At 37.1% G+C, this 23,332-nt stretch overlaps 1 long non-coding RNA gene across 4 annotated transcripts; it reads left to right on the top strand.

Moving 5' to 3' along the window:
- Window positions 1-3,912: 3,912 nt before the first annotated feature.
- On the top strand, window positions 3,913-14,891 carry LOC148053406 (uncharacterized). Of its 4 annotated transcripts, none has more exons than XR_015708630.1 (5): window positions 3,913-4,049; window positions 9,317-9,431; window positions 10,091-10,152; window positions 10,226-10,283; window positions 14,075-14,891. It is a non-coding gene; the product is annotated as an uncharacterized LOC148053406 (long non-coding RNA). The 4 variants fall into 4 exon arrangements; XR_015708631.1 differs by having other exon boundaries at window positions 10,229-10,283; window positions 13,451-14,891; XR_015708629.1 differs by lacking the exon at window positions 10,226-10,283 and having other exon boundaries at window positions 13,451-14,891.
- The last annotated feature ends 8,441 nt before the right edge of the window (window positions 14,892-23,332 follow it).

Genomic DNA, 23,332 nt, shown 5'->3' on the forward strand with positions numbered 1-23,332 from the left:
GTTCAGACCTATTTAACACTGTGAAGCCTAAGCAGGTTAGGTACAAACCTAGGGTCAAACCAAGTTTAAATATATGGTATAGATGTAACCTAGTATGCTAGCCATTTGCTTGTCATTTAAATATGATACAAGAAGGGCTGGAAGAAGGATCTGGGGAACTACAGGCCTGTCAGTCTGACTGTGGTGCCGGGGAAGGTCATGGAGCAGATCATCTTGAGTGCCATCATGTTCACATACAGGACAACCAGGTGATCAGGCCCAGTCAGCATGGGTTTATGAAAGGCAGGTCCTGCTTGACTAACCTGATCTTCTATGACAAGGTGACCCACTTAGTGGATGAGGGAAAGGCTGTGGATTTTGTCTACCTGGACTTTAGTAAAGCCTTTGACACCATTTCCCACAGCATTCTCCTGGAGAAAGTGGCTGCTCATGGCTTGGACAGGCATACTCTTCGCTGGATAAAAAACTGGCTAGATGGCTGGGCACAAAGAGTTGTGGTGAATGGAGTTAAATCCAGTTGGTGGCCAGTCACAAGTGGTGTTCCTCAGGGCTACGTATTGGGGCCAGTTCTGTTTAAGGTCTTTATCAATGTCCTGGATGAGGGGATCAAATGCACCCTCAGTAAGTTTGCAGACCAACACACCAAGCTGGGTGACAGTGTTGATCTGCTGGAGGGAAGGAAGGCTCTACAGAGGGATCTGGACAGGCTGGATCACTAGGCCCAGGCCAGTTGTATGAGGTTCAACAAGGCTCAGTGCTGGGTCCTGCACTTGGGTCACAACAACCCCATGCAACGCTACAGGCTTGGGGAAGAGTGGCTGAAGAGATGCCTGGCGGAAAAGGACCTGGGGGTTTTGGTTGACAGCTTGCTGAATATGAGCCATCAGTGTGCCCAGGTGGCCAAGAAGACCAATAGCATCCTGGCTTGCATCAGAAATAACAGGGCCAGCAGGATTAGGGTAGTGATCGTTCCCCTGTATTCGGCACTGGTGAGGCCACACCTCAAATACTGTGTTCAGTTTTGGGCCCCTCACTACAAGAAGGATATTGAGGTGCTGGAGTCTGTCCAAAGAAGGGCAATGAAGGTGAAGGGTCTAGAGAACAAGTCTTATGAGGAGAGGCTGAGGGAGCTAGGACTGTTTAGCCTGGAGAAGAGGAGGCTGAGGGGAGACCTTATCGGTCTTTACAACTACCTGAAAGGAGGTTGTAGCGAGGTGGGTGTTGGTCTCTTCTGCCAAGTGGCAAGTGATAGGACAAGAGGAAATGGCCTCAAGTTGTGCCAGGGGAGGTTTAGGTTGGATATTAGGACAAATTTCTTCACTGAAAGGGTTGTGAAGCACTGGAACAGGCTGCCCAGGGGAAGTGGTTGAGTCCCCATCCCTGCAGGTATTTAAAAGGTGTGTAGATGTGGTGCTGAGCGACATGGTTTAGTGGTGGACTTGGCAGTGCTAGGTTAATGATTGGACTTGATGATCTTAAAGGTCTTTTCCAACCTAAATGTTTCTATGATTCTGTGATTTTATGATTGACTGTCAATATACAAGCACAGGGGCTTCAGCAGGATGGGTACAATCCAGCCTGTATCACTTCACTTAAAGGTGTTGCTTATGTGTGTCCCAAGACAGCATAGATGCAGCCAAGGGGAGCTTGGCCAAGGGAACAAGAAATACTTGTTGCTACAGTAGAAATCTTGTCTGCAATATTTTAAATTAATACAGCATGACATCTGACAACATATATTTTCCTAAGAACCGAGGAAGTGACAGACACATCCAAACTATCAGTTGAATTGTTTTGGACTCTCTCTACTTACTCTTTCTGTAAGTATAAGTATTTCTCCTGCCTTAGCAGTCTCCTTTCTGCACCCACCTCCCAAAAAAGAATTAGCAAAAACTCTGGACAGCATAGTGTTTACAGTGCTAGGAAAAATAAAGCCAAAACTGTCTTAAAGAACAAGAGTAATTTCTGAAATAAAATAAGTCACATGCATCTTCTTTGAAGTTCTTTGAGCAGTGTAACTAAAAAATAAATTAAATCTCAGGAGGTGATTTTAAGACAAGAAAAAAAATTCTCATCTACTGTTTAGGATGGGGCAGAATTTAGCACCACTTATTTTTATTTCAGTGAAATATTACTTCAATGCTTTGACTCCTCTTATTAAAATTCACAAAGTTTATTAAAAATACGTCATACCTTTACCTATGGGAGCTTCTCAAATCCTCTGAGGGCCATAAGAATTTTCTTTCTCACTCCTCATTCTATTAACACAGTGAATTCCCCAAGGAAATAAGAATGAAAACTTGGTTTATAAAGCTTGGCAGCAAATAAGGTTAATTTAGAGGGGTGTCTTTTTTTTTTCTCTTTAACCTAGTGGAGACAGTGAAATTTTAAATATATTTTATGATTTCTCCTTAATAAATACACTGATTCTGTACATATAAGTTCAGATTTTATGAACTTATTTATTTATTTATTAATGCACATCCTCTTTCTGTGTACACCCTCATTTGCCTTTGAAGCTATTTGAAATTTAATGGAATTCTTTATATTAGAGGATAAAAAATAATTGGACATAATCAGCAGAAGTGTATTATAATTTCCATCAAGATAAAAAATAAAAGGGCTTCAGTTACAAGAAGTAGCTACTGACAGTGGAAGAAAAGCTGCTTACTGTTTACTTTAATTAACACAGTTGGAACAGCCAACTCATAATTTAAGAATAATTAGTTTTGAAAGTGGTTTAATCACTATTTTGATTACCAATAATTGAATACAGAGATTCCAAAAGGGAAACTGGAAATTACACTTCCATTGGATACCTTTCATTTTAGCTCCTAAACTGTGAAAACTATGAAAACTGATTTATTTACAAATTACTATTGGTGATTATGTTGTCTGACAAAATTACTTTCTATATACCAAAGTTTAAACAGCTGCACTTAAAGACTTGTTTCTAATTCTTCTTTTTTTTTTTTTTCATTAAAAATGTGGTTAATTCAAATTAATTTCTAAATAAGTAACCACCTAATACTGAATCTTTTTACACTTTTAAAAAATAATCTGCTTTTTACAGTGAAAGGAAGTTTGGTTATAACCTATTCTATCCTAAAAAGGCATAAGTACAGCATATACCAAAAGGTAGAAGGCAAGGCCAAACTTAAGACTGGAAAGTTTCAGATTTTTCATATATTATCCATTTCACCATAACACAAATTTCTATAAATAAGAGAATTGGGCTAAATTTTTCTAAATTTTTACTAAATTTTTCTTTGAGCTTTTCTGTGTTGTAGACCACTTCCTCTCACTATTTGCAGAATTACATGAGAGAGGAGAGCAATGGGGGATTTGGAGCCACTGTGGAGGAGCAAGGTCTTTCAGGTCCCTCAAGACATCTCAGAGATATCTTCAACATCTGGGAGCCTTCGTGATGTCTATGTGTTTTGTAGGCAAAATACTTTGCAGATGAGAAAGGGCAAATGTAAAATCTCAGACAGAATGCTTCCTGGGGGGCTGAACATGTAAATTATTCAGCCAGTGTATGGTTTGCCTCAGAGGCCTAGTTGGGTGCTGAATTACACAGAAAGAAGCTTGAGTTCACCATATTATCTTGTTTATGCAGTTAGCAGCAAGAGTCCAAAAGAGATGCAAAACAATATCCTCATTAACAGTATTTTAATCCCTTTTTTCTAAATGTAATCAATGATGTAAACAGTGAAACATGGGAATAACAGTATTATAAAACACAAAGTTTTACAGATTCATTCCTTTTCAGCAGGGAAAGTCAAACCTGTTTGATCAGCCTCAGGTTTTCTGATTTAACCAAATTCCACTAGAGTCACTAAAGCTATTGGATAATAGCTAGCTTATCACAGAGGACAATTAGCCTGATTTGCCTTTTTTTGGTTCCTGATGGTGGAAAACATCATTAGCTTGAAGCAAATTTCTTGTAAAAGAGAGCCTTTCTCCCCATGAGCTGATTTTTTTTAAATTTTATATATATAAATAATCATATTGCCTTTATAGAGTGTTCAATTTTGTGTTCTCAAAAGGTAATTTAGGGATGTAATAACTTTGAAGCTGCTATTCCTGATATTCTATAAATGTGGTATCAGAACATGCCTATGGACTATATTTCTTGTCACTGGAATTAGCTGAAGGGCTTGGTAAATGAGAGGAAGAGGGATAGGTGATTATTCTTCCAGTTTTGAATAGCTATATGGTGATTTTTTTTTTTTTTTTTTAAAGTATGTGTCAAATGTGATTCAATTAGTGTTACTGCTATATCTTTTCTTGTCTCTTTGAATATTATATTTGCTTTCTCCATTCTGCCTTCTGAAAGTTATATGTAGTATACCAGGATGTTGACCTTTCTGTTGTAATTCTCTCATGTTCATAATCAGTTTATATTCTTTATTGTTTAAATCATAATACATGGAATACAAATTTTTTATTTCAAATTAGAAGCTTTGTCCCAGGGTTAAATGTCTAGGGCTTTTTGGTCATTCTTTAAGTGTATGAAGACTAGTAACTAGAAATGGGAAGAATAGCACTTTATGAAGTATTATACATATGTGACAGCTGTCATAAATGTGAGTTACCACTTCTGTATCACAGACCTTTGCTTTGGAAATAACCAGTGTGTGCGTATGTTTTCTTGTGCTGTGCAAGTTGATATCTTGAACTTAATTTTATACTTAACTCTTCTTGTGGGAATGATAGGTATTCAGTGTTGCTGAAAATGTATTGACTGATTTAAGTTATAACAGCTATGATTGGTGATAATGTTGAATAAGATTTTAGTGGGTGACAGTAAGAACATATGTTATCTGGGCTGGAAGTCATGACATTAGCTTCTTGCTATATTTGAACCTTGTAGCAAAATAAGGAAGCTATTAAATATCTTGAGTCAAAACAAACTCAAAATTTCCTTGGTTGTCGATTATTACCTTGTATTCAATAAGAAAGCAAGTCTGTCATTGGATTCATATTTAACTATAAATTGCTCAGCTGTTCTACTCTGCTCTTCTTTTATCTTTGCTGGAAGAGCTGTCCTTTTGTTGTAATAAATACATATAATATAAGAGAATAAGCCATAGGTTAAACAAGTAGTCCAGACTTGTTATGCCAGGATACTTGCTTTGTCATTCTTGTTTTATTTCCTGTCTCACTGGTTCTTTCTTATTATATCCTATTAGCTCATTCCCTCTATTTATCCCATAGTTTGACTCTAGTCCCTCTCACACACCTTGCCTTCCCCCTCCAGTTCTGTGGCTGCCCCCAAAAAACAGTTCGCAATATCTGTTGTCAAGAAGTTACGCTTCCTGTTCCTCCTCTTTCTCCATGTTTCCTTATCTTCACATGTAACAACTTTAGAGTTTAAGTTTGCATACATACTTCCACCTTCAGGAATAAGGAACAACATTAACTTGCATGAAAAAAATCTGTAGGGATTTAGTTTTGTTCATTGTCACCAATCTAGATAACTTATCGTTTAAGAAGCTGTTCTTTTGTGAAACAATATCTGATGCCTAAAATTCCTTATTTTAACTTTCCTATGCTATCTTTCACAGTCCAAGCAGCCCTTAAAGTAAAACCAACCTTCTGAAATTACTAAACCTCTTCATGCTACACTTGGTTACCCTTTTCATTCTTCCAGCTATACATTTCTTTTCTCTCTGTATCTGCTCTTTTGCATATGTTAGCTTGATTATTTTTTTAAAAGGTCTAAAGCTAGAGGTAATGGACCTTTAAAAAACATTGCCTTTCAAGCAAGAAAAATAATAAATGTCCTCATAATTGCTGAGCTGTCATTACCAACAAAGAAGCATATGGATGGATGGGTTAAAATGAATGCATTCAACAGGACAAAGTATATGTTTTCTTATTATCAACGTTTAGTGAGTAAATTATTAAAAAGCATAAGAGAAAACAATCCTATCATCCTGGGATTATTATACAGTCTAAACATTTGGTTAGATAGAAAATTTTAGGTTTCTTTGCTTACTGTTAAAAAAGAGTATTATGCACAGTGTATAACTTGGGTAGGCTAGACTCCAGGTTGTCTAAACACATCAGTACCTCCTGTCACGTTCATGCTGCTTTATTAAGATTTATATTATGTAAAGGCTATCATGCCTAGTCTATCTACAAAACTCACGATCAAGTTTCAATAATACCACTATTATTCATCAAAATATCACATTTTATTTATGGGTCCCAAGTGTTCTGTTTGAACTCCATGTAATATTTTTTTGTGAAGTTAATCTCAGAACAGGAGTGTTGCTAACTAAATCAGTTTTTGGTTGACAACTTCAGAAAACATAATGTTCTCCAGAAGAAGATCTAGGAATGGAGTATTTAAATAATTCATATTAAAGAAATCTTAATTGTTCAATGAAATAATATATAATGAATTTTGATAAATGTTCTGCATATGTTGTTGGATAATGTTATTGGCTTTAAATGAGTGTGTCTTGCTCCTGTGACTGTTACAGACACTGGGGTTAGCAAATTTATTAGCTTCAACCCTCCATTAAGGCAAAGTGGAAAATCAATTTAAGTCTGTGGTGTAAAAGTAGAAGCTACCACAGAAGGACCCTAGGAAAGCCTGGGAAGAGACATTTCCAGAAGAAGATGAGGTTGACAGATAAGTAATGCTGAAGATGTGGTGTTGATTGATGACAGTTGTGTTAACCTTTGCCAGCCATGCAAACCAAGACCACAGAAACAGTTATGAATGTGACGGAATTCAGCAAGGTGAAAACAAACATTTGCATAGCACTTGTAGGGTTGATGTCTTGCTTGTTTATGGACAGCTCTAGAATCACTTGAGTGCCTATGATAAATTGTAAACTAATTTCTAAAATTATGTCCAAAAATTACATTATTAACCATCTCTGCACAGTTGCTATCTGAAAAATATAGGTGCCGCAATTCTGACTTGGAGGTCTAGCTTAATTTACATGCTTTGTTCATGCCTAGACATCTGAAGTTCAAAATAGGTGCAAACCAATATTCTCATTGGGTTTTTTATTTGCTTTTTTTCTTTTTTAATCTTCTACATGAATACCATTAATATATATCATTATTATAATATATAGTACACTCTTTGCTGGGTAAAAAACTGTCTGGATGGCTGGGCACAGAGAGTTGTGTTAAATGGAGTTAAATCCAGTTGGCAGCCAGTCACAAGTGCAGTTCCCCAGGGCTCAGTATTGGGGCCAGTTCTGTTTAAGGTCTTTATCAATGTCCTGGATGAGGGGATTAAGTGCACCCTCAGTAAGTTTGCAGACCGAGACACCAAGTTGGGCAGGAGTGTTGATGTGCTGGAGGGAAGGAAGGCTCTACAGAGGGATCTGAACAGGCTGGATCACTAGGCCCAGGCCAGTTGTATGAGGTTCAACAAGGCTCAGTGCTGGGTCCTGCACTTGGGTCACAATAACCCCATGCAACGCTACAGGCTTGGGGAGGAGTGGCTGGAGAGATGCCTGGCGGAAAAGGACCTGGGGGTGTTGGTTGACAGCTTGCTGAATATGAGCCATCAGTGTGCCCAGGTGGCCAAGAAGGCCAATAGCATCCTGGCTTGCATCAGAAATAATGGGGCCAGCAGGACCAGGGAGGTGATCGTCCCCTTGTACTCGGCACTGGTGAGGCTGCACCTCGAGTACTGTGTTCAGCTTTGGGTCCCTCACTACAGGAAGGACACTGAGATGCTGGAGCGTGTGCAAAGAAGGGTAATGAAGCTGGTGAAGGGCCTAGAGCACAAGTCATATGTGGAGCGGCTGAGGGAGCTGGGACTGTTTAGCCTGGAGAAGAGGAGGCTGAGGGGAGACCTTATCGGTCTTTACAACTATCTGAAGGGAGGTTGTAGCGAGGTGGGTGTCAGTCTCTTCTGCCAAGTGGCAAGTGATAGGACAAGAGGAAATGGCCTCAAGTTGTGCCAGGGGAGGTTTAGGTTGGATATTAGGACAAATTTCTTCACTGAAAGGGTTGTGAAGCACTGGAACAGGCTGCCCAGGGGAAGTGGTTGAGTCCCCATCCCTGGAGGTGTTTAAAAGATGGGTAGATGTGGTGCTTAGGGACATGATTTAGTGGTGAACTTGGCAGTGGCAGGTTAATGGTTGGACTTGATGATCTTAAAGGTCTTTTCCAACCTAAACAATTCTATGATTCTATAATAATATAAACTGTATAACACAGGAATGACAGATTTATGAAACAGTTTTTCACAGATTCATTCCTGTGGAATGGTGGAGGTGGTGTCAAATCTGATGGATCTGCCCAAATTCCAGCCTGTCACAGAGTACAATCAGCCTGTTTGCAGAGGGCTGAGAATGTTGTTGGTGTTGCCTAAGTACTGACAGGATCTAATATTTTTTGTAGTACTGTTAAATGCTTGGCCAAATCCATAGAATGTTTTCTAGGACAAGATACCTTTTCCTTCAAGGTCTCACATGTTAGTACTTATAGCTGCTTTCTCTCTCTTTACAAAAAAAAAAGTCTGTAAATTTTTTTTTCCAACTCCATTGATGATTCCATCAGCAAGATAGCCATGGTTCCAGTAGGAAAGTATGATTCAGTATTGATGTTTCTTTATGATGCATATTCTTTTTTTTAGCTGGATGATGAAGGAAATGCTGAAGTACTGCATATGTTTAAATATAAACATGACTAAATATTGCTGAATATTACTTTGGGTTTGAGACTTACATTTTTTCCATGATAGTGTGAAACTGTATCTGCTATATTACAATAGCTACCTTTAAGTCTCAGTGCATTGTGAAATGGTATGTAAGTGTTATCACCATGTTAGTGAAGTTATTAATAAATTATATAGGTATTTTAATCACTTTTTGCTTGAATATGAGAAGCTTTGAGCACTAAGAATATTGAGTTATTGTTCCCATTCTTCAGTTAGGACCTCATTGTACTAACTGGATGCTGAAATGAAAAGGAGTTCTGAGAAAGTACTTTCAGTTCTCTCCAGTAAACCAAAGTGAGCCCTCATTGTCTCAGCCTGGATGCTCCTGTGCATGCAGGCTGCTATGGATAGCCACTGAAGTGTCTCTCTAAAGAATGCTGGAGAAAAATTAATCTGAAATCCAGATTTGGATGGACCAAACTCAACCTGCTCCCCATGCTTAGTGTTTTCTGTGTGCAAGTGCTGTGACTTAAGCCTAGATTGTAAGAAACAGTAAGTGTAAAAGCTTGTGTGGAATTTAGGCTATCTGAGTTTGGTGAAAGATGTCTGATTTGGTGTTGTGTGTTTCTGCCACAGCAGCAAGGACTCTTAGTACTTTTTTTTTTTTCCTACAAGCCTGGCCATCACAATCTCCATCTTCATTTGTGGACCCAGTGACTTGTTGAAGCTTCTACATGTCTTTCAAGATAATTAAGACACCCTACAGTTTAACATTCAAAGACTACCAGAAGTATGTGACTTACTATTGAGTTCCATAAAGTTTAAATATAATTCCCATAAATCTCTGTTACACTGTATAGCCTTTTCTAGTATGAGGTGATTAAAAGTCAAGTTTCCAGACTCTTAGCCCCATACTCAATTGACTAGCTATGTTAATGTGTCTTGATGTATGCAGTAGATCTCAAAGACCAGCCTGCAAGATTCAATGTTTAAATGTCATTTGAAACTGAGAATTACTCAGAATGAGAAAATTCCCTCATTAGAAATGACATCAGTAATTAGGATAATAATCTGTGTCTAAAAAAGCTTACAGAAAATAATTCACTTACTTATATCACAAGTTTTAATTAACAAATGTTAGCTGATAATTTTAACTGCCTGCACTGAGAAACTGATACTTTTGTAGCTTTTTTTGTTAATGAAGTATGACATAAAAGAGTTTGGTAGTTCTGAACTTCCCCACACAGGCGATGTGTGTATATGTAATAAAAGACAGTCACTCAGTCGAATGGCTTGTCAAAATATAGAATGAGGCACAACCTGGGAACATAGTAAGATGACATGGTAAGGACCAGCATATTCTTCCTATTAAATGGCTGAAGTGAAATGGAAGGAATAAAAACTACATTTTATTCTGGCTTTACGTTCCCTAACATTCTTCTTACGTAGTTTTGCAGACCCTAAGTGTCCCAGGAGAAGACGCACTGAAGAGAGGATGTCATTTTAACAAGGTAAAATAAGAATAAGCTTTATTCAATCAAATGGATAGTCTTGATATGGAAATAAAATTTCTTATTTCTGCAGCAGCTGTTCAGCCTAATGCAGTGCTAAGCTGGGCTCAACTTGGGAACTCTGTTCTAAGGTGTGTGTAGATCTTTTGACTTCATTATCAGAGCAAATAAAGTAATCAGCAAGACTCGTATAGACTCTGTCTGCCACTTGTAGGTTCCATGATGTAGACACTTTCCAAAAAGTCTCCTAAAAGCATAATTCATGAGCTTAAGCATATGCATTATTAATTTGGCAGTTTCTTCCAATGCATAATAGTCAGTAGAGAAGACAAGTGCCTGCGTTTATACTACACCTAAACTAAGCATCCTAAATCAAATCTAGAATTTCCTACTAATGTAAACTTTTTATATTGTAAAAATAAGTGATAATGACATTTTAGAAGTAGCTGTAGTATTTTTCTGTTATATTTTGCCCTAGGTAACAATATTTCAAACCTGCAGCTTTCTTGGCTCCGAGATACTACATTGTAAAGATCCAACCCTCATTTTGACTAAGGCAGGTATCCACAGCCAGATCAGAAATTCCAAGATCTCTTAATGTGTCCTGCATTTCTTTGTCACTTGTATCACTCTTCTTTCTCTAATTATTTGGTTTATAGGACTTCAGAAAAATAGACTAAATATTGAAATCAGACTATGATCAATTATAAAGCAACAAAATGGAAACTGGAGGGGAAGAAAGCAAACAGGGGAAGGGAGACAGTGTACTCAGTTACTTATAGCAAGAACAGAAAGATCCCATCTGTCTGCACTTGTGCTCCCTTTGCTGAATAATTCAAAACAGTAAAGTATGATAGCCAAAATGTTATATTTACTATCTGAATGAAAGTGGCTGAAAAGAAAATCTTGGCATAATCAATATAAGTGAACTATTAAGCTGAGAAAGGTCTTTCAAAGTCATTGGGCTTATTAAGCTAAAGCACTGCTGTATGTTAAGCTCTCTGTTTTGTATCAATTAAGTTTGTTTCATTTGGCATTATGTTCCAAGGAGACACATATCAGATATAGCTTAAACTCATAAATGTATCATTTATTATAATTAAAAGAAGCTAGATTTTCAAGTTCTGACATCATTTGGGAACCTGGTGATTATAACTGTTGGAAGGGTCAATTGAGTGAAGCAAAATAATACCAGTTATCTTCTACTTTTCCTAGATGAGTGTAAAATAACGTTAAAATCATGTATAGATCCACTACAGAAGTACTTCTTATTTCATAGTAGTAACACAGCACTAAAATTCTAATAACTGTGTTCCTCTGTGATAGATTACGTCATGTGTTAAATTAAGTGTGAAAAAAATGTTGCAGGATATATAATTAGAATATAATTGCTTCAGTGCACACCTGCCTAAAAATGTATTTGCCTTTAGTGATGTGCGTGGATGTATCTAGTCTAATAATCTGCTCTTTCCTTATAATTGCATATCCTGCAGCTTAAACTAACTACACTACATTTTCTATTAACCTTTCCTAAGATAGACAGGAATACGGACATGCATGACAGAAGCCTATTTCTACTCGTTTAGATGAGGCCCATTGCTTTTGCTGAACACTGAAAATCACTGCTAGTTTACTTTGATATTAAAACTGAAAAGTGCATGTGAATCATGGGACAAGGACCTTCTCAGGTAGAAGGTGCAAGTGAGTTTTGAATTATATGAGAACACTTCTGTATTAAAGAGCAAATAAACAAAACATTTTGAAGTGATGCAGTTTGGAGGATTTTGAAATACCAAACATCAGACTAAACAATAAAGGACTGAGTGTTGCTGTAAAGCACAAGAGCAAAACAGATGAGGTAACATTTCATACTTGGAATTAAAACTGGAAGTGCATCTCTCTCCCATTAAGTCAGTAGTAAGGGTTTGGGACCCTATACCATTTGTCAGCATTGATTCCAATTAAACTCAGAGGTTCCCACTGTAAAGAATGGTAAGTAATCAATGAGCAATTAAGAGAAGACAACCTTGAAAGTAGCTTATTGTAGTAAATTTGGTATTGAGATGGTGTGGGCAGATTGCCATTAAACCACTTACACCAGTGATAACATGCTGCAGGCGACATCATTTGTTGCTCTTTTAGCTTGGACTGTAGTGCAAATGGCTTTAGGTTTAACTTCTTAAATTCCTGGGACAACAAGCAACATCTGTCTGTACATCCTGGTCTGGAGCTTGCTGATTTCACCCCTGTAACCAGCTACTATAACTCCCATCTTTATTATTAGTAGCTTAGAAAAGATAAATCAGATCCTTAAAGATCAAGTATGCTTAAAGTTATTAAAGGCAGGAAAGATGTCAATACAGAGAGTGCCAAAGGTGGATTTAAGGACAACAGTAGCAGAAAGTTTGAATATGTTAATTTGCCCTTAGGTGCTGTAACTAGCTTTTATTCCAGGGCTGAGGAAGGGAAATACAGGTCAAATGAACTTTTGGCAAGCACCATGCATACAAACATTATTTGCATAATAATTTAAGGTTTTATTGTCAAACACAGTATCTCTTTGAAAAGTGTCTTGTCACTTCAGACAGTCTTTGTCATACTGCCTGTATGCAATCTTGTTCAATTAATATATTCCTTTTTTTTTTTTTAATTGCTTCACTAACACCTAATTAATCTCATGCCTGATTTTGCTTGTTGCTGGAATGTGTACCTACGAGGTCGGGAGCTGTTTCCTCTTGAATTTATAAATGTTCCCCCAGGCAAAATTTAAATATATATATTTATCAACATAGATTGGATTTAGCAACTTGACACTATAACTATCCAAGCTAATTTAGGAAGTGAAGCTACAAAGTGTTTTTGCATGACTATGGACTAATTGATGACTGGAAAACCACTATGCTGTCCGTATGCCTGGACATTTGTATCTTTTCTGTTTTTTGAATTATATATTGTTTTCCATGTTGCAGCACTATGTAGCATTTAAAATTAAGTTCTTATGTTTAACATACCTGCCCTAGTTACACTCAAAACCTTGTTATGGACAAAAAGGGATGTACCTTACATGTGAAACAAAGAATTTATTGTTAGTCGACTTAAAATCCTAACAGACTTTACTAAAACAAAACAAAGTTATTATGATTAGTCCAGTTAAAATTATACTAACAGTTACAGTCCATATTAATACCAAATACATCTCATTAGTAATTGCACTAAAACTTATACCAAAACTTTCTAATACATTGCTTTTCTTTTCTGGTATTATGGTCATAATTTTGCTGCACCTCTGGTCCTGTAGGAGTGGGAGTGAGGTTGCAGTGAGTTGTCAGGATCCTGAATTCCTCACAGGAAGAAGTGTGAAGCTGGTGATGAAATTTCTTCCTCCTCTTTGATAGAAGGAGTATAATTTTTTTTTTTTTCTGTTGTCATTCTAATGTCTGCTTGGGCTATAGTAATGTTTTCTAATATGCTTTACAGCTTGCTTTTTCTTCACTGTTCTGCAACTCTATGTTACGTCTCAATTTACAATATGTAATATGCTTTATGTATGTGAGATACTTGTGTTTTTTTTGTTTTGGGGGTTTTCTTGTTACTCCTGCAACAGTTTTTGCCCACCTCTAAAGTCTGCATTTCCTTGACTGATGACTGGTGAGCTGCATATAGCCTTGTGTGCTCCAGTGTTACTCTGCACCACTGTATTCAAGATCATCTTTTTGCACATAACAGAAGATAGACCTTTTCCTAATATTCTCAGACCATCAAGCTACAATGACAATAACAACTTTATCTTATGAAAAATTTTGATTATATGTACCAGTGGAGTTTACCACTCACTGTTTATATGCCTACACAGCTGAAAGAAAACAAAATTCATATTTTTTTAATGATGTATACAAAGACTGTTTTTTTCTTTTTTTCCCAGATTCAAACCATATGCTATTTGGGAAATGTACTTTTTTGTCACACAATGCAAACAACAGGATTTCTTTTTGTTGGAAGACTCCTTGTTGGACTGATGATACACTTATTACTGAAAACCCTGAAAGATTTTACTCACATAATCGTATACAAAAAAAATTACTGGAAATTTGCAAAACTAGAGACTTAGTTTTCGTTAATATCCTATTATTGAAACTATTTATGTATGTTGGGATAGAAGTATTTCCACGAGCCTGACACTGCAATTACATACAGAAAATTGACTTGAAACAGTTCATGGGCAAATCAAGTTCTCCCTACTTCAGATACATTGCTGTTTCGTTTGTTATTTTCTCTGGCAGATTAATTGCATTCGTATACCCTTAAACAGGATCATAATGCCGGAGGAAACAAGTATGTGTGGTTTCTCTGAAAGGTATTCTTCAATTGGAAAATGAGAATTATGTGTGTTGACAGGTTTATGTGCATTCTGTGTTATAGCATATGGTGGTGCTAGTAAGAACTTGTAATACTCTGTCTAAAGACTTCACATCTTTGCAATGTGGTGCTATGTGCCTGACATCCCATGCTCATTCTGATCTTCGGTAGGGGAAAAAAGTGAAATACAATATTGGAGCTTGAATGATGGAATTCTTGAAACTTTGTGGCTTTTCCTAAACAAGATTAATGGGAGGGGGGAAAAAAGCCCAACAACCCTCTTCAGTTACTTTTTTCCAGTGCCAAAATAAAATTTCTTCATTTAAGTAGAGAGAATTGATTTACACATAAAGTAAAATTATTTATAATAATGTTTTTTTAGGTACCTTTGGTTTAGCTATCTCTCTCTGTCTTAGTGTATCTATCTCATCTGATTTAATAAAAGGTACTACACTTTCCCCTGTATCTCTGATGATTTAAGAATACAATGACACTAATAATACAGCTTTGTCTTGCATAACATTTTGTGTGCATGTGCTAGTGTAGCTTACCTCTTCCTCCTCTAAGGAGCACATTCAGAGCCAACCCACTTTAAAATGTAGGCCAAGAAATTTCAGGCTTAATTCAGAAATTTATGGACTCATCAACAGCGCTAAACTTGAAACGTTAATCTCTTATACTGCATTACAGCACAATCATGCCAAATGTTGTAGGTAAGGGACTGTCAGCAGTTTTAGTCTAAATGTCTAATTTTTTAAATGTTATGACTTAGCCACTGTGACGGTGGAGTGGAAATAACGGTGCAGGTTGAATTATCTGCCATTTGGGAAACTCCGGACATCTTAGAAAGATGTGGCTGTTCAGAACCTGTGAAAACAGTTCATACAGCTTAGATGGCTTTGGGCTGGAAGCATAAGCAGGAGGAGGACAGAGGGGGAGTTATGGGGCAAATAGATGTCAATAGTTTTGTCCTTGAAGCTGTGATATATTGAGTCTTTACCTGAGAAGTCCCCAGAATCTGTAGAAACAGACTTCTCTGTTTTTGTGAATGTGCCAGACTTTTGTTAGTTGTTGGTTTGGCTGTCAGGTTCAGATCTTGTAATGAAAGGTTCTTTGTTTTGGGATTGAGTGGAGGCAAACAGGGTTGACAAAAGTGTTTACACCTCAGAAAAATGCTCTGCATTCTCTACAGCATAGGAGAAAATTTTGGCATGACCCTATGAACTAGAGAATTCACTGCAAAGAATAGCTGTGATTTAAAAAAAAAAAAAACTTTAAAAAGGGCAGAGCATATGAGAAAGAAAAAATTTTAATTGTAGGTAAGGGCACTAATTTGGATGCCGAATGATTCATCAGGTGGTTGTTTTCAGTGTAGTCATCTTTCAACGTACTTGAAAGGAAACCATTTCATATCTACATTGGTTGGTAGTCTGGACATGGAGATACTAGTTAATAAAGCTGTTAGTGTGTCTTGTGTAAGAATGCATTTTTAGTTTAACATAGTAAGTGAAGCAATGCTATTTTAAGTGTTCCTTTTGGCTTGTTCACAGGAACTCATAGTAAACAAGGAGAAACACAATTATACCTTATATATTCAGTATATACAGTCATGCTGTCTATTACTACTTTAGATTAGTCGTCTATATCTTGTTCTGCATTTATTATATGTGACAATTATTTAGGAATGATTTTATGCACAATAACTTTTAATATTTTTAGAGGTAGTAAAATTATATATGCTATGAAAAGCCTAATAACATTTGTACATTTGTTACAAGATACTGATATGCCGAGGACTACACATTAACAGATAGCCAGACTGCAGGAAACAGAACATTAGTAAGATGATAATCAAAGAGTAACATCTTAAGTAGAGACAAATTCAAAACTTCCTGGGCATGATCATTCATAAACTGAATAGAGAGCTTTGAAACTCCGTATAGAGCACCCTTCTCGGGCAGTTACACCTTGCTGTGGTTACCTTAGCCCTTTTCAGCTCACTAACATGTTTCTTAAAACAGGGTCACCAACAGGGCATGCTATTTTACAGATGATGTATTCATACCAAATGCAGAGGTAACACAGTTTTGTATAAAGTGCGCACCTCATTGTCATTAGTTACATTTACATTTTAAGATCTGGATAGGTAGCCTGAAACCATCCTTAAGCCCAAGTGATTCTTTTAGTGTTGGTACTTTGATACAGGTCCATACTTAGATGCAGACAGGCAAGTTTATGTGCAACTTTGGGAGAAAGTTTGGGATGTAAGAATAACAGTGTTCTTCCTTGCATTGCCTATGTCTGCCATCACGCGTCTCACAACAGATCCGTCAGCTAAGTCCGTTCTATACAGTTCTCAGCATTATACGTTGCAAGGTCAGACTGATACTGCAATGGTTTGACCACAGGGGACAAATTTGTGGCTTTCTCTCTGTGATGGCATGGACAGACTGAGTCTGGGTAGGCAGAGTCTGGCCAGGGAGCACACCACACGTTAGCAAGCTTGCTCATAGGCTGCACTGCTTCAAAGGATGGTTGTAGAGAGAGCATCTGTCTTGGAGGCTCACAGCAATATTCATCTTTCAAGTGAAGGGAGCACCTTTCACATTTACTTGATACCAAAAAGTCTATGACAGATTTAATCTTCAGGCCTCTGTGTTTTTAATTCTTCTTCTTTGTGTGTATGTGTATTTTGGTTTCATGGACTGTTTCAGGCAATGAGTGCCAATGCTCTATGTGTCTTTCTCTCTATGACAGAAGGGCAGAAGCAGTGACAAATACAGCCAGCACATAGAATCAGAATCAATAATTCAGCTTCCTTTCTTCTGAAACAGAAATTTGTTGTCCCACAAGCCTAGAGCAGAGAGAGGACCTGTGCCAATTCCAGTCGTGGGGAACACGCTCTTGCAGTGGAGCAGGTGTCTTTCTGAGGGCATTGATTCAAAAAGAAGGCAATGGCAAGTAAGGACAAATAGGGTGTGAAGTGAATTATCAGGAGGTTATTTTACAGGAGGTCTGATACCTTAGAGAGCAGATAGCTGTATGTGTGTACATACAGGGACTGTAATATCCTTGAATATACTTAGTACCACATGTGAATTCAGTGGGTGAGGAATTATGGTAGCATTCAAAGTTGGTTGAATTGTTACTTATCCTCATGTCCTTCAGTCTTTACCAGTACTGTTTTGGTAGACATGATGATGGAGAGTACTGGGCTGAAATTCAGGGGGAAAGAAAATCCCAAATAATAAACCTCTTCCCTCTTTAAGATATGACTTTTGTTATGCACAACAATAAATTGAACAGGCTGTTATTGGAGTTTTAATAAGACCATAAGCTTTCTGCTCTATATGTAAAATGAAACAGTTGATTTAGTTTATAATGATACAAACAATAAAAGCTACTGTAATATATATAATTCTCTGAAGTATGAATTTGATTACAAAGAATAATGCTGACAAAATACACAGTATCTGATGCAGCTAGACAAAAGAGGCAGAAGGATAATTAAAAAACATTGCACTAATTTATTTAAAACTTGAGGGTCTGATTTCCAGTATAAACCAATACATTCTGTGAAAGGTCAGCTTGGAAGGTAACTGAAGTAACCAACCAATACAAACTTCAGCCAAGGCAAAATATGTATGCCTCTTCCAACCTCCTTGCCTGCAGGCATATGCTTTGTGCCAGTCATAGTTAATTTTGCACTAGAAATCCATGTGGGACTGCCCTAGAAGTGGGGGGAATGAAAACAATGCATAAGTGCCTCGAACTGCTGGAAATATGATGCTTGGCATTTAGATGTTAAAAAAATTGCTACTTGTTTATTGTCAAATTAAATGCCCTCAGACTAAGAGCTCATCTATAATTGAAGTTTACTTTTAAAGTGAACTTCAACAACCTCTCTTTCTGCTCTTGCAAGCCATTTTTATTGTCCTGAGGTGTCACAACACCAAAGAGATTTCAAGCTTATGTGTCTTCAAGGAACTATAGATTATGATTAGACACTTCATCTCAAGGCATGAAGTTGAGATCAGCAAGTTTGGTAGTTTTTGCTATTTTCACAAAAAAAAAAAAAAAAAAAAAAAGGCTATTACAGAATCATGGAGTAATTCAGGTTGGAAAGGATCTCTGAAGGTCATTTGGTCCAATGCCAGCTCAATGCACAGCTCTATGTTGTTAGTGGAAATTAGTTAAACAAAACAAGCTCAACATGGCTGAAGAATGACCTTTTCCTTTTTCCCCCCTCCGGAGTCTGGAGTGGGTCTGAAGGGTTACAGATCAGTTCTGATAGAAATGGAGACATCTAGATTTGGAGACTGAAACTGGTGATATTTATCTGAACCAGTGTTTACACAAGAAAATAAAATTTTAATTTCTATCTACTGTCCCTGCAGAATTCATCAGTCTCTGTTTCCCTGTACTTCTCTAATAGTGCACCACAGTGTGAATTCATGAAGGTTTCTGGTAGGTGGAAGTCTATTAAGCTCTTGTTTCCACTTTACAGGTGGTGATGGATCACAGTAGAATCCAGAAGCATCTGAAACAGTGCATTAGGTAATCTGCCCCGAGTCCAAAATTTTTAAGTACACCTTCAGCTAGAATTCAAAAAGAGTGAGATAGAGAGAAGCCTGAAAAGAAAAACAGGTTTGCAAAATTATTTTTCTTTACATTTTAGCAAGGTTTCTTATGCAAAGTTAGATCATCAGATTAAGAAAGAGGCATACGCTCTAGCTGATCATTCAGTGAAAGCTTATATTTATTGGATGGACTACAACTAAGTAATTCCTCTGACACCAGGGATTCCCCTGACGGAATCAGACCCTTCTTTCTAGCTTTTATTGTATGGTCTGATGGTCCATTTCAGCTGCTTAGCTCATATGCATTTTTACTGCACCATTTTAACATTCAGATTCAAGAGCAAGAAGTCACAGTTACTCCCAGGCCTGCTATAGAAATTTCAACTAAAACTCTATGAAATTAAGTTTTAAAGCTGCTCAGGGTTTATAGGCTGCCATCCAGCTACCTTTGGCTCTTTACTGTTTCTTGTAGCAAAGCACTGATTTTATGTGTGCAGTGGCACGGCACAAGCACAGCTTTTTGCGACCCACCCATCTCCACTAGCTTTTGTGTGATAGAAAGAGATGGGAAAGGAGAAATGTTGTATAGAATAAAGAAGAAAGAACAAACTATCCAATTAGTTTCTAAAAAAGAATAAGAATAACCTTAACTGTTAAATCTGTCACTTCAACCTTGTTAAAACACCTTGATTTAAAGTAATATATGTGTTTTAACCTTATATGGTTGTCCAATTGTAATAAAAAAATAATTCTAGCTGATTTAACAGCCATTTAATTTTCTTCTAAAAGAAACAAACAAAAAAAAGTGCAAATTTTTGCTAGAACTTCTGAAATGTAATACTGCAATAAATGAATTCATTTTTTCACTTCCTTTTTGCAGAGTTTTATGATGCTATAATGCAAAGCCAGCTTGCCTGGCCTGGCTTATTATGTCAAGCTAGATGATTCCAGTGGCTAATGGAACCTTGGCAAACAATGAAACCCTGGAAACTTCAGAGAAAGAAAATAAGATCAGTGAGAGAGGTGGAAAATAATTTTGTAAAGGTACAACTTGTTAGTAAAGGAGGTGGGAGACTGGGGAAAATAGACAAGGTGTGGGCACAAGGAAGCAGCTGAAGCAGCTAAAACTAGTCAGGAATAACAGAAATTAAGAAGAGGGGAAGGATAGAGATTCAAAGGATTTCTGAATATATTTTTTTCTGAGGGAGACATAGTACTATGTGGCAATTATGCCAGTGTTGAAATTCAATGTTGTTACCAGGGCATTACAAAAATATTTGACTTTACTAGGATTATTGATTTTAAAGGAATGACTTCCAATCTGCCATCCAGATCTTGTGAAGATCATTCACAGTTTGACTTTTCTATATCAAGGGTCTTGGAAACAATAAGACCCATGTCAAGGATAGTTACAAGTTTGTTTTCAGTGGGCCTGGAGACGGCCCTACTATGAGAAATATGTCCCTAAAAAAAAGGAGCAGTGACTCAGTGAGGCCATTCTTAGGGAAAAAAAAAAACCCACAAAAAACCCACTGGAACAATTTTCAGAAGAATATGTTCCTAAAGTCTCTAGCATGAGTACCTGGATAAATTGTATAGAGTAAATGAAAATTCTAATTTTTGTAAAATATTGAGTAAGTAAAAAGGACATCCAATTAAAAAAAAAAAATCCTATAAATTTTATCTTAGCCGACTTTCCCGGTAAATTGCTGAAACATTTTACTTTCATTATAAAAGACCAGGAAAATTGTTATAAGAGCTTTGCTAATGAGACATTATCTGCTAAGCCCTGTGACATGACTATTTGTAATCATATGACTAACCATCATCATTTTGTTTTGCTTTATAAGGATAGCAGTTTGACGTAATTCAAACATCCTTGCCTTCTCTAAAGGATTTATGTGGGAGTGCAGAAGTGTGTTCAACTGTTTCTTTCCAGAAAATAAAACCTTTGCAGGGACACCAAGGTTATGCTGAGGAGAAGAAAGCAGTGGGAAACAGTCACCTGGTTTAATTTCTGTTTCTATGATCTGAAAGTGAAAGCCATCCTTTTCGAGCACAGGAGAGAGAGATCCCAGTCTCACTTTTGGATCCAGGTATTCCCCAAACCAGAAATATGGTATTTCAGATTAAACCCATTGCTAACTTTTGTACAGGGCAAAGTTTCCTTCTTGCTCTCCCTCTCTTACCAGGCACAGGTCTTATAAAGCACTTTCCTTTTTTCTTTTCACTGTGGCAGTAGCCAATTTCATGTCCAATGTAAAGTGACAACTCATTAAACACTATTTACTTAGCATTCATCATGAAGTCTCTTTCTTTGCACTACCAATAAAATAAAACAAACACAGCTCCAAAATAAATAAATTGGAAGATACCTTATTTGTAACATATAACTAATTAGATAAATTTGTGCTTCTGTATTAAATTTTATCTATTAGTCTAATGCATGAAGTTTACATATGTTTCAGCTTTCATAACAAAATACACAAAATGCAAGACATTTTGTTGTTGCTTTTGTTAATCTATATTGAAATCATTGAATAGATTCATTTAATTCAATATAGATTCATTTCATTCATTGAATTCAATCTTTTCCTTATTGCAGCTGCTCCATCACTTCACCCTCCTATTATCTTTTAATATGTGCTGCTATGTCCTGATAATGAAGAACTATTACCCATTGGTTTTTGTGTGTGTGGCTGGATTTTTTTCTGCAATTCACCTCCTTTGGTTTCTTTTACAGTTCTATTGAGCTGGTAATGTCAATATAGGAATTTTACTTAAAATAATTTCTTCAGTCTTTTAGGTTTTTTGTTCCATTTGCTGAGGCTTGTCTACATCTGTCACACACGCAATCACTTAACGCTTCTTTTTCATTCTTCTTGATTCTTGTTCAATTCCTATTCCAAATTCCTAGGTAGAAGTTACTCAGTTATTTGTTAACATGGAATGTTTTGGTTGTGTTCATAGAGTTGTTTTCATTTCTAGTCACTTTTTTATGCCCTTACTTAAAGGTGTAGTTTTTCTATCCCCTAAGTCTGAGTACTAAAGTGATGAGTATAGTATAAGAACAGGACAGTGATAGTCATTTGCTTGGTCCAGTAGGTGTGCCTGACTGACTTTTCTTTCTTTTTTCCCTACTATTATCTCAAAGCTTTCTAAGCCCACAACATCCTCAACCTGTTTGTTTTTTTGTTTTGATTTTTTTGTTTTTGTTTTTGGTTTTTTTTTGGTGGGGGTGTGTATTGATTTGGTTTTTTATCCCTTATCAAGGAGCTAGTTTTCTAGAAAATTCATTCTGAGAAACGAGATGTGACTTTCCATGTGTACTACGTTATAATAATATGCAAAAATTACTATAGCTGTCTACTGTTGTGAATTTCTTTCTCATTACAGGCAAGACATTTTTGGCATGTGTACAGTGCAGACTTCAATACAGGGAGCCCTAGCTAGCTTGGCTAGTGGAACAGAAAAGCAATTTAAATGATTTATCATGATGGAGCTGTATAGTGCCACGTAGTTTATTGTGCATATGCATAGTTCACTGTAGGCTAGAGCCCCTGACGGGCCAATGACTGAAATTTATGCATCACTTGAGATCCTCGGATCTCTCCATTGCTGCCTAACTTAATAAAATGTCTCAATTTCCTCAGTGTACTGGTACAGGTATTGCCTAACTGTTCAAATGCTCACCAAGACTGTCACTGTTCACAGCATGGATATCATAGAATCATAGAATCATTAAGGTTGGAAAAGACCCTTAAGATCATCAAGTCCAACCATTAACCTAGCACTGCCAAGTCCACCACTAAACCATGTCCTTAAGCACCATGTCTACCCGTCTTTTAAATACTTCCAGGGATGGAGACTCAACCACTTCCTTGGGCAGACTGTTCCAATGCCTGACTACCCTTTCACTGAAGAAGTTTTTCCTAATATCCAGTCTAAACCTCCCCTGGCGCAACTTGAGACCGTTTACTCTAGTCCTATTGCTTGTTACTTGGGAGAAGAGACCGACCCCCACCTCGTTACAACCTCCTTTCAGGTAGTTGTAGAGAGCAATAAGGTCTCCCCTCAGCCTCCTCTTCTCCAGGCTAAACAGTCCTAGCTCCCTCAGCCGCTCCTCATAAGACTTCTGCTCTAGACCCTTCACCAACTTCATTGCCCTTCTCTGGACACGCTCCAGAACCTCGATGTCCTTCTTGTAGTGAGGGGCCCAAAACTGAACACAGTATTTGAGGTGT

This window comes from Nipponia nippon, unplaced genomic scaffold (assembly GCF_047370975.1).
Source record: "Nipponia nippon isolate SJK-2023a ecotype South Korea unplaced genomic scaffold, ASM4737097v1 scaffold_4, whole genome shotgun sequence".
NCBI classification, from domain to species: domain Eukaryota; kingdom Metazoa; phylum Chordata; class Aves; order Pelecaniformes; family Threskiornithidae; genus Nipponia; species Nipponia nippon.